Source organism: Scyliorhinus canicula, chromosome 15, assembly GCF_902713615.1.
Source record: "Scyliorhinus canicula chromosome 15, sScyCan1.1, whole genome shotgun sequence".
Lineage (NCBI taxonomy): Eukaryota > Metazoa > Chordata > Chondrichthyes > Carcharhiniformes > Scyliorhinidae > Scyliorhinus > Scyliorhinus canicula.
Window position 1 is genome coordinate 44,002,228 of NC_052160.1, and position 12,154 is coordinate 44,014,381.

The 12,154-nt window shown below is 46.1% G+C and overlaps 1 protein-coding gene across 7 annotated transcripts in view; it reads left to right on the forward strand.

Moving 5' to 3' along the window:
* The window catches only part of arhgap17a (Rho GTPase activating protein 17a), a 188,069-nt gene that overhangs the window by 98,915 nt on the left and 77,000 nt on the right, over window positions 1-12,154 (forward strand). The window lies entirely within an intron of this gene.

Genomic DNA, 12,154 nt, shown 5'->3' on the forward strand with positions numbered 1-12,154 from the left:
GCATTGTCCCTCTTAGGGCGAATTTAATTTTCTCAAGTCTGATAAACCAAGCCATGCCGCTAAGCCAGATCTCTGAATTTGGGGGCTTCAAGTCCTTCCACGCTAGCAATATCCGTCCGGGCTGCCAATGAGGCAAAGGCCTCTCTCACCCCCTGGACTCCTGAATCTTCCGACACTCCGAAAATCTCTGGACTCGGCACCACCCTTGTTTTTAACGCCGTGGACGTGACGTCTGTCAAACCCTGCCAAAATCCCCTAAATTTAAGACATGCCCAAAACATATGGACATGGTTTGCTGGCCCACCTGCCCTCTGTCCCCATAAAACTGCTCATCGGGCCGCCGTCATGTGTGCTCGGTGAACGACCTTAAACTGAATCAGGCTGAGTCTGGCACATGATGAGGACGTGTTGACTCTGCTTAACACATCCCCCAAAGATCACCCCCCCCCCCCCCCCCCCCCCCCCCTCCAACCCCCCCAGCTCATCTTCCCATTTGCGCTTTAGCTCCTCTGTCTGTGTTTCCTCCGACTCCAGGAGTTCTTCATAAATATCCAAAACCTTCTCCTCTCCCACCCCCTTTCTGGAGAGTACCCTGTCCTGTATCCCCTCTGGCAGTAGGAGCGGAAAGGTTGACATCTGCCGTCGCAAAAAAAACCCGTACCTGCAGATATCTGAATCCATTTCCTACTGGCAGTTCAATTCTGGCCAATAGCCCCTCTGTTATTTCTTCAATCCCGATCGGGGCTCCCAGCCCATCTAACAACCCTTCCTCCCCCCTCAGAAACTCCAGCCCACCCAGAAACTGCCTCATCCCTTCCACCCCAGCTGGGGTTTCCCACTTATATAGCAGGCTGTAAAGTTCCTTAAACGCCTCATTCACCCTGCTGGGTCCAAGACCGTGTTCCCAGCTCTGTCCTTCACTCTACCTATCTCCCTGCCCGCCTCCCTTTTCCTTGGGTGGTGTGCAAGCATTCTGCTGGCTTTCTCTCCATACTGCTATATCACCCCCTCCCCTCGACTTCCTCAGCTGCTCCACTGCCTTCCCCGTGGACAACAGGCCAAACTCCATCTGTAGCTTCCGCCTCTCCTTCAATAACCCTGCTTCCGGGGCATCCGCGTATCTCCTGTCTACCTGGAGTATTTCACCAACCAATCTATCTATCTCTGCTCTCTCCACCTTCCTCCTGTGGGCCTTTATTGATATTGCTCCCCTTTAACCACTGCCTTTAGTCCTTCCCAAGCCATTGCTGCCGAGACTTCCCCCGTGTTGTTTATTTCCAGATAGTTCTGATGGACTCCCTCACATGCCTGCACACCCCCTTGTCTGCTAACAGTCCAATGTCCAATCTCCATTGCTTACCCCCCTCCTTGCGCACCTGTAAATCCACCCAATGTGGGGCATGGTCCGACACAGCAATCGCCGAATACTCGGTATCAACCACCCCCGCCAGCAAAGCTCTGTTCAAGATTAAAAAAATCGATCCGGGAGTATACTTTATTTACGTGCGAAAAGAAAGAAAACTCCTTCGCTCTTGGCCGACCAAACCTCCATGGATCTACCCCACCCATCTACTCCATAAACCCCTTTAGTTCCTTCGCCATTGCTGGCACCCGCCCTGTATTTGAGCTCGACCGGTCCAACCTTGGATTAATGACCATATTAAAATGTCCCGCCCCCCATGATCAACTTGTGTGAATCCAGGTCCGGGATCTTCCCTAACACCCGTCTTTTAAACTCCGCATCATCCCAGTTTGGTGTGTACACATTCACGAGCACCACCGGTGTCCCCTCCAGCTTCCCGCTGACCATGATATACCTGCCCCCCATATCTGCAAATATTTTCCCCGCCTCAAATGACACCGGTTTATTAATCAGGATTGCGACCCCAGAGTCCAACCCCGAATGAAATACCTGCCCGACCCACCTCTTCCTCAATCTGGTCTGATCTGTTACCCTCAGGTGTGTCTCCTGTAGCATTGCCACGCCACCTTCAATCCCCTCAAATGTGCGAACATGCGAGCCCTCTTAACTGGCCCATTCAGCCCTCTAACGTTCCACGTGATCAGCCTGACCGGGAGGCATCTCGCACCCTCCTTCTCTCCCCACCACCTCCTTGCCGATCACCCTTCTTAGGGCAGCCTCCAGCTCTCACCCCTGCAGGCCTGCCCTTCGGCATCCTCGACCTCCCGTTTGTCTTCCAGCAACAATCCCTCCCCTGTCAGCAGAGCAATTCCCACCCCCCCATTAACAGCAGAACAATTACAACCCCCTTTAGCAAACTTATCTGCTCACCCCCCACTGCGCTTCTGTGAGCTAGCCTCCCCCCCCCCCCCCCATGGCGCCAAACATCGTACCCGCTATTGCCTCCCTCCCTCCCCTGCTCTGACATACATATTCAAAAACACAGTTCCAATCAAACGCAAGGTAAGAGAAAGAAGATCCATCCACCCTTCCCCCACCAGCTCAAAACTGAGCAACAGCCCAAGAATCAATATTTTAAAAATTCACATACAGTTCAAAAGCGAGAATAACTTTAACAAAATCGATATAGCATTACCCGTCCCAAGAGTTCAGTGTCCTCAGTCACCTGCCAGCCCTTTACTTTTACTGAAGTCCATCGCCTCGTCCGGCGACAGAGTTCCTGATCTTCAAAAGTGATCCATAAACAAGCTGGATTTTGCAGCCCGAACGTCACATTTTTCTTGAAAAGGGCCGATTTTACTCGGTTGAATCCCGCTCTTCTTTTGGCCAGATCCACACCCAGGTCCTGGCAGATGCGCTGCATGCTGTTCTCCCACTTGCAGCTCCATGTCTGCATCGCCCATTGCAAAATCTGTTCCGTATCCAGGAACCGGTGCATTCAACCACCATCGCCCTTGGCGGCTTGTTCACACGCGGTCTCCTTGCAAGCGTTCTGTGTGCTCTATCCACTTCCAAGGGTCGAGCAAACGCCGCATCACCCATTAACTTCTCGAGCATATTCGCCACATATGCCGTTCCCTCGCAGCTTTCAGGGAGGCCGACGATCCTCAAGTTCCTATTCTCCAGGTCCTCCACCTTCTCCTGCAGCCTTTTCTGCTGATCCCTCATCAGCTCCACCTGTAACTCCAGCTCAGTTAGGTGTTCCCCGTGTTTGACCACCTTCTCCTCAACTTTCTGGATCGCCCGACCTTGGGCTTCCAGCCCCTGCTCCACCTGGTTGATCGATGCCTTAATAGGTTCTAGACCTTCCTCCTTTAACTTGCAAAACCCTCCTGAATAAATTTCAACAGCTGCTCCGTTGCCCAGTACCCTGCATCTCTGCCATATTTTTCTGTGCTGTGGGTTTTACACGTGCCTTCTCTGCTCGATTTTGTTGTTCTTATATGACCACTTCTGGTCCACGTCTCCATATACTGATGTGGGATTTCTCCTCACTATCCCATCCGCTCCAGATTTTTCAAATAAAACTCGAAAAAAGTCGGGGCAGAAGGTCCGGCACGAGTGGGAGCTACCAAATGTGTGATCTCCTACTCCGTGGCCGCCACCGGAAGTCTCCAGCCCAGATGATTTTAACACTAATGGTTGATGCAGCTTTTTATATTGTTAAAATATGTCTCTGTGATTCTCTGGAAATTTTGGTATAACTTAATAACTGGAGGATCAATGTAAACTTAAGCATAATTGCTGATTTTGCTGGTTTGGAACTCTCCGGGTGGCTTTATCAAATACAGTACTGTGAAAGAACCTGGAAAATCGCTTGAATTTTTCTGCATGGTAGACATTTAAAACAAGCTTCTCCATAACTATAGCCCATCAGGGATTGTCCTGTGGAAAATGTATTTTACACATTGTTTCCAAGCAATCATTTTTGTGGACTTCTGACAAAACCATTGTTTCATTTAGTTCTGTATTGTTCTGAAAACTTGTTTTCGTTTATAATTATAATTTACGAGAATCCTCCCTGTTCCTCTCAATACAATACAAATTGCACTTTCCCTGGCTGCACTTTTATTTCACAGATTGAAGTGAAAAATCTAAACAATGTTCTGAAAATTCTAGAGTCATGAGCACAGAAATGGGCCCTTCAGCCCATCCTGCTGTGGCGATTTAAGTGCTCGTACAGATGCTTCTTAAATGCTGAAAGAGTACCCCCTCAGGCAGTTCATTCTGTATTTCCACCACCCTTTGGAGGAAAAATCTTTTCTGTTTCCCCTCTAAACCACTTACTCCTCACCTTGAACATGTGCCCACTGGTCTTAGACGCCTCTGCCATTGGGAAAAGATGATTACGATCTACCCTATCTATGCCACTCATAATTTTGTGTACCTCTATCAGATCCCCCCCCCTCAGTCTCCTCTGTTCCAGTGAAAACAAACCCAGCCTATCTAGTCTCTCCTCATAGCTGAAACTTTCCATCCCAGGCAATATCATGGTGAATCTCCGCTGCATCACCTCCAGTGTAATCACATCCTTCCAATGGTGCGGCAACCAGAACTGCACACAATATTCCATCTGTGGCCTATTGAATGTTTTATAAAGTTGTACCAAGACCTCCCTGCTCCTATATTCTATGCCCCGGTTAATGAAGGCAAGCATTCTGTATGCCTTCTTCACCACCCAATCTATCTGTGCTGCCACCTTCAGGGATCCATGGACTTGTACACCAAGGTCCCTTTGTTCCTCAATACTCCCTAGGGAGCTACCATTCATTGTGTATATCCTATCCTTATTAGACCTCCCAAAATGCATCACCTCACTTGTCAAGATTAAATTCCATCTGTCATCGCTTTGCCCAATTTAGACCTGCTGATCAATATCAGTCTGTAGCCTTAGACTATCCTCCTCACTATCAACATCACCACCAATTTTCATGTCGGCTACAAACTTACTAATTATACCTTCTACATTCACCTCCAAGTCATTAATGTATACAACAAACAGCAAAGCACACCTCTGGCCACAGGCTTCCAATCACAAAAGCAACCCTCCACCATCACTCTTTGCTTCCTATTAACAAGCCAATTTTGGATCCAATTTGTGAGCTTGCCTTGGATACCATGGGCTCTAACCTTCAACGTGGGACCTTGTCAAAGGCCTCACTGAAGTCCTTATAAACCACATCAACTGCGCTACTCTCATCAATAAATTTAGTAACCTTTTCAAAAAACTCAATTGCATTAGTAAGACAGGGTCTTCCAGCAACAAATCTGTGCTGACTATCCCTGATCAATCCCTGCTTTTCTAATGTTGATTAATCCTGTGCCTCAGAATTTTTTCCAATGATTTCCCTACCACTGACGTTAGACTAACTGGCCTGTAATTACCTGGATTATTCCTGCTGCCCTTTTTGCATAAAGGTTGCACATTTGCTATTCTCCAATCCTCTGGCACTTCACTGGCCAGCGACGATTTAAATATCTCCATCAGGGCTCCTGTAATCTCCTCCTTTGCCTCCCATAGTGGCCTGGGATACATAAAATCATAGAATGTACAGTGCAGAAGGATGCCATTCGGCCCATCGAGACTGCATCGGCCCTTGGAAAGAGCACCACACTTAAGCCCATACCTCTACCCCATCACCTTAACCCAGTAACCCCTCCTAACCTTTTTGAACACTTAAGGGCAATTTTAGCATGGCCAATCTACCAAACCTGCACATCTTTGGACTGTGGGAGGAACCCGGAAGAAACCCACACAGAGAGAATGTGCATCTCATCAAGTCCTGGGGATTTATGCGCCTTTATGCCTGCTAAAACATCTGGTGTGGCGTACCCTCGCCGGCAGCCGATTCTCCGTCCAACCAGCCAATGGAGTTTCCTGTTGTGGGCAGTCACACGTCGTCGGGAAATCCATGGGCTTGGGTGCGCTGCTAGCGCAACTGAATCCTGCGAGTGGAGAATCCAGCCCCTGATGCTTCATTCTTATTAATCTTAACGTGCTCGAGAACTTGACTGTCCCAACTGAAATCTCCAGCTACCCTGTCTTTCTCCTTCGTGAATACAGATGAAAGACATTCATTTCCAAACTCGCCCACGTCCTCTGGATCCACGCACAGATGACCCCTTTAATCCCTAATACACCCACTCTTTCCCTGGTCATCTTTTTGCTCTTAATAAATTTATAAAACACCTTGGGGTTTTCCTTAACGCTATATGCCTATGATATTTCATAGCCCCTCTTTGTCTTCCTAATTTATTTTTTTAAGCACCCCCCACCCCACGCGCACACTCTGTATACTCCTGAAGGAACTTCCCTGTTTCAAGTGCTCTTTACCTACCATGTGCATTTTTTTTCTTAATCAAACCCTCAAAATCCCTTGACATCCTGGATTCCCTGGACTTGCAACCTTTGCCCTTCACTCTTAGAGGAACACATTGGCCCTGAACTCTCACTCTTTTAAGACTCCCACTTCCCAAATGTAGATTTACCTGCATATAGCTGCTCCGAGTTTAAGTTTGCCAGATCCTGTCCAATGATATTGAAATTGGTCGTCTTCCAATTCAGACACTTGATTTCTATTCCCAAAATGCTTGTCCACTGACAATTTTGACCACTTGACTGGCTTCATTTCCTAGAATTAAGTCTAGCATTGCTCCATCCCTAGTAGGATGACCTACATACTGGCACAAAAACTCTCCTGACTGCACTTTAAAAATTCCACTCCTTCTAATCTTTCACACTAACATGATTCTGGTTAATATTGGTAAAGTTGAAATCCCCTGTTGCTATAACATTATTCCTCGCGTCCCGCTTGTGATTTGCCGGCATATCTGGTCCTCTGTCTCCTTCTGACTGTTGGAGACCTGTAGTATAATCCCAGCAAAGTGATTGCCCCTTTCCTTTTTCTAAGCTCCACCCATAGGGCCTTATTTGAAGAGTCTTCATAGATTATCATAGAATTTAGAGTGCAGAAGGAAGCCGTTCGGCCCATCGTGTCTGCACCGGCTCTTGGAAAGAGCACCCTACCCAAGGTCAACACCTCCACCCTATCCCCATAACCCAGTAACCCCATTCAACACTAAGGGCAATTTTGGACACTAAGGGCAATTTATCATGGCCAATCCACCTACCCTGCACATCTTTGGACTGTGGGAGGAAACCGGAGCACCCGGAGGAAACACACACACACACACACACACACACACACACACACACACACACACACACACACACACACACACACACACACACACACACACAGAGGATGTGCAGACTCCGCACAGACAGTGACCCAAGCCAGAATCAAACCTGGGACCCTGGAGCTGTGAAGCAATTGTGCTATCCACAATGCTACCGTGCTGCCCCAAATGTCTTCGAAGACATCCTCTCTCATTACTGCAGTGATGTGCTCTTTTTATTAAATAAAGCAATGCCGTGCCATGCTGCGCCACCCCCCTTCCCCCACTGTTACAGTAAAGTGGATGGGACAGAGAGTAGCTGACTCTGGAAAGGCCCCAGTTGGGTTTTACCAAATAATCTCAGTGACCTAAAATACAGATGTGGGGCATTATTTGGTTCTGGTTTTCAGAATCACAGTTTGAAAGTGCTGACTTATATGGAACTTACATGTTTTTAAAAAATGTGCCAATATAAATAGAAAACTGTGTAGTTATGTATGAGCTGTCTCCAGAATGTTCACAAAATGTCTTTTTAAAAATAAAGTTGAGAGTAAGATGTGTTTTCAAGGTGCTCAATGTCTTCAATGCACAGAATAATCTCAAGGAAGTGTATTGAACATTTTCTTTTCCTCCCTGATCCTAAAACTGCAGTCTATTGCTATGGTTCATTTCAACCGGCACAAATGCTATACGTCCTCCACCTTGGTGACCATTCTCATACATAGACTCTTTTTAACCTAGAATTAAATAGTTGTTGATGAAAGGAAAACATTCAAGAACACAATAAATGAGCAGAGGTGTTCTACTAGATTGGATGAAGAAAGCACTTGAGCCTTCAACCTCCGTGCTTCTGCTTGTTGTCGCCTCTGCCCTCTATCATTGTTTGCCCCATCCCTTTTTCTGGACAAATTTGTTGGCTCCTCCCAGGGTGTCTAACTCATTTTCTTTGCCCTGATATGTGACCTGTAGTTTGATACCTGTGAAGTTGCATGGTTATGACCCCTGGTGATTCCCCTGCCTTGGGCCACTGGCGATGCGACCTGTGAGCACGGTCTATCTCTGACGGCTTGGCAAAGTCCTCCTCAGCGCCCAGCTTCCCGAGCATCGCTGCTACTTATTCTGTGGAGTTTCTCCCCTCCATTCCCTCTGGTAGCCCCACGATTCTCAGTTTCTGCTGACACGACCGTTCCTCCTGGTGATTGATTTTGACCTTCAGCTCCTTCTGTGTTCTGACCAGGTTCGCTACCTTGGCCTCGAGTGCCACAATCCTGTCTCTTTGGTCTGTAGCGGCTTTTATGAAGTCACTTGTCGTCGACTCTTGGATCTCTCTCCGTTCCATATTGTCTATTGCCACCTTTATTAGGGCCATCGCAGCTGCCAGGAGGTCTCTTCTCATCTCCTCCCTATGTCTCTGGAAATCGGAGGTGATGAAGCTTGTCAATTTGTCCAGCAGCGCTTGGGTCCGCGCTGAGAGCTCTGCGGAATTGGCCCTCGAAGGTTCTGTGCATCCACGTGCAGTTCCCTGCTCCAAGGCTGAGATTTCCCTCCCCTTGGCTTTTTGGCTGGGCAGTTAGTTCTTTCCCATCCTGCTTGGCAGTGCAGTTGATGGGGGATTAAACTCTGGGATTATCGGTACTTTTGGTGCATGATTGTTGGGATTAAAAAGCCTTCTTGAAGTTCTTAAATGAGCGCCACCTTTCGTGCAACCGCTCAACTCATGGACACCACCGGAAGTCTACATTTTAATTTGGACCCTAACTCCTCAACCTGTCTTTGCAGAATATCATCCCTCATTGTAGCATCATTCCTCATTGTTTCTTACTTCGACCATGACACCTGGATCTTCCCCCTCCCACTCAAGTTAATTTCTGGCTGCAAGCAAATGTCCTTAACCTTGGCAGCGGGCAGATAGCAAACTTTGGAGCTCCAGGTTGTGGCTCGAGAGAACTGTATCTATTCCTTATCCCCCAACTATACAGTCTCCTTTCACTACTACATTCAAAGAACAATACACCACTGGAACAGGCCCTTTGGCCCTCCACGCCTACGCTAACGGTGTACCTGCCTAAAATAAAACTGTATGCACTTAGAGTCCGCATCCTTCCCAGCTTATTGATATATTTGTGTAGATGCCCCTTAAATACAGTTATCGTACCTGCTCCTTCTGCCTCCCCAGGTAGAACGTTCCATATATTCACCACCCTCTGTAAAATAACTTGACTTGTACATCAGTTCTAAACTTTTCCCCACACATTTTAAACCTATGGCCCGAGTACTTGACACTCCTATCTTAGGAAAGAGCATTTAACTAGCCACTCTGTCCATGCCACTCATAATTTCGTAGACCTCTATCAGGTCGCCTCTACACCTCCATAGTTGCAATGAGAACAGACAGAGTTTATCTAACCTCCTTTTTTTCCTCCCAACCTGAATGGCATCCTGCACCATGGGGATTGGTCAGTTTTCTCATCCACACAGGAAGCAAGTACCGTCTCGCTGTTGGTCAAAGTAAAGGGCTGAGGCTCCTCCAATACGACATGCTGGTTTTCATATTTGCTCGATTCACAGTCATATTCTCCTGTCCCTGACCATTGATCAACCGAAAAGTTCTACGTAACTTAGAGAATATGACTGCCTCGGGGCCAGGTAGCACTTTCCCTTCTTTCTGATGCCCTACAATATCTGAAACTTAGCCCAGGCCAGCAGCTCTGAACTAAAGTTGACACTTATTGCAGATATCTTTGTTTGAGACTGGAAGTATTCATCAGATTCTCACATTTTGCAGTCACTTACATTTTGCAGTCACGAAGCACTGCCATGTCTGTCTGCCTTTATTTAATTAGTGTTACCAATTAAATAAGTAAAGTACTACCAAGTTGCAGTCTCTAAGCTTGGAAACAGAAGAAGAGCACTTGCTGAAGAAAATAAGAAATAATAGCACCTTCCTGTTCTCCGCCGAATTCCCAATTTTGCACTTGGCTGACAAAGCACTCTGTTCTTTGTCACTTCTGTGGTGTATTACGATCCTAGACCAGACCCCAACAGTGGCTAGGATACTGAACTGATAACCCAATATTTTGGTTTACCTTGTAAGACTGTGCGGAAAGAATGTTTCGCTCCCAGAGGGTTTGCATGAAGAAATAGGGATTCGGCATTTTTAAAGCAAAACTTTATTATGAATACAACTCTTTAATAACTTCACACCCAAAAAGAACAGCTTTCAATTCCCCATTGAACACTACTCAATTCCTCATTAAACAACAAGAAAAAAAACATACAGCTCTCAATCCATCTTAAAATCAGCATGGCATAGAGTAATACTTGGTTTACAGAACAGATTAGGACTTCTGTTAAAACCCTGCAAACTCTGGTTGGATGACTTCAAAAGCTGTTTCAACTGGCTTGTTTCAGCTTCTTCCTTGTCTTCAGATGAGACTGTTCTGCTTTAAATATTATTCTTTAACTATTCTTGTGAGAGAGAATTGTGGACCCAGTGTCAGACAGATCAGCCTTCGATTCCTCTCCAATGTTTTCTCAACTTTCAGTTTTCAGTCCAAAGATGTGCAGGTTGGGTGGATTGGTCATGATAAATTGCCCTTAGTGTCCAAAATTCTATGATTAACCTAGGACAAAAGTTCGGCACAACTTCGTGGGCCGAAGGGCCTGTTCTGTGCTGTATTTCTCTATCTATCTATCTAACTGTCCCTTCGAATCCCTTAGCTCCACCCAACAATTACATTATCTCTCAAGCTTAAAACAAATTAACTTTCCAGGCTGAAAGCACATTAATTCCACAGGAACTTTCCCCAGTCAAACCACCGTGCATTAGCCCAGACTGAAAAACACATTCCTCTGGTCAGTTTCATCTTCTGGCTACTAAAAGCTCCTAGGCCCTGCAAAACAGGATTCTTTCTTAAAAACATGACCAAAGTCATTCACGGTCAAAGTCAAACAGATGATAGCCCCAGGCGTTTAACCGTTACTTTGCCCCAATATGCAGAATTTTGTGTTCCTAAAAGACTCCATTTTTCGCAGTTAGCAAAACGTGTCAACCTTTATAGAGAGCTTACGATTCGCACACAAGTTACAACTGCTAAGTCAGTTTCTCACCACAGTAATTAACAGTTATTCAGGCAGCCACTTTCAGTTGATTGACATAACTGCTCTGCCAAGACTTACTTCTGTTAATGAGGTAAGTCTGTCTGACCAGAGAGATCCCAATTACACCAAATTGGTGACTTTGCATTCGGTTCATGAAATCCGTTGTTCTCGATCACTTTGCACTTCCCCACTAACTTCAGCAGGCAGGCTGCTAGAATGCCTGGATACATGGAAGATAAAATATAACACATGAGAATTGTGAAGTAATACTTTTTGCTGGGGAGAATGAGAGTAGTCAATATAAAATAGAGGATGCAGTTCTAAAGAAGGTGCAAGAGCAGAGAGACCTGGGGAGTAAGTGTGCAGAAATCCTTGATGGCAGTAGGGCAGGTTGAGAATGTAGCTATAAAGGCTTTATGAATTGAGGCAAAGGATACAAAAGCAAACAAGTTACGATCAACCTCTATCAAATGCTGGTTCAGCTTAAACTTCTGTAATGTACTGCTGGACTTCACCGCAGTTTAGAAAGGATGCAAAAGCTTTAGCGAGGATGTAGGAAGTAGTTCCAGAGGTAAGGACTTCAGTTACGTGGATAAAATGACAAAGATGGGGTTTTTCTCAAATTTGAAAGGAGATTTGATATTTTCAAAATCATGAGATGCCTCAATAGAATGTTCCCATTGACAGAAGGGCTGAGAATCCGAGGATACCAATTTGAAAGTGATTGTCAAAAGGAGCAATGGTGATAGGAGGAAAACATTTTTGTGCAATGAGTTATGACTACCTAGAACTCACTGCCAAAGAGTGAGATGGCAGCAGATAGCATCATGGCTTTCAAAAGGGAAGTGGATAAACATTTGAAGAAAAGATGATACTTGTTGAGTCACCAGAAAATCTTTAGGGGAGTCAGAGTAGCTGAGTTGCATCTGCAGAAAGCCAGCAAGGAACAAA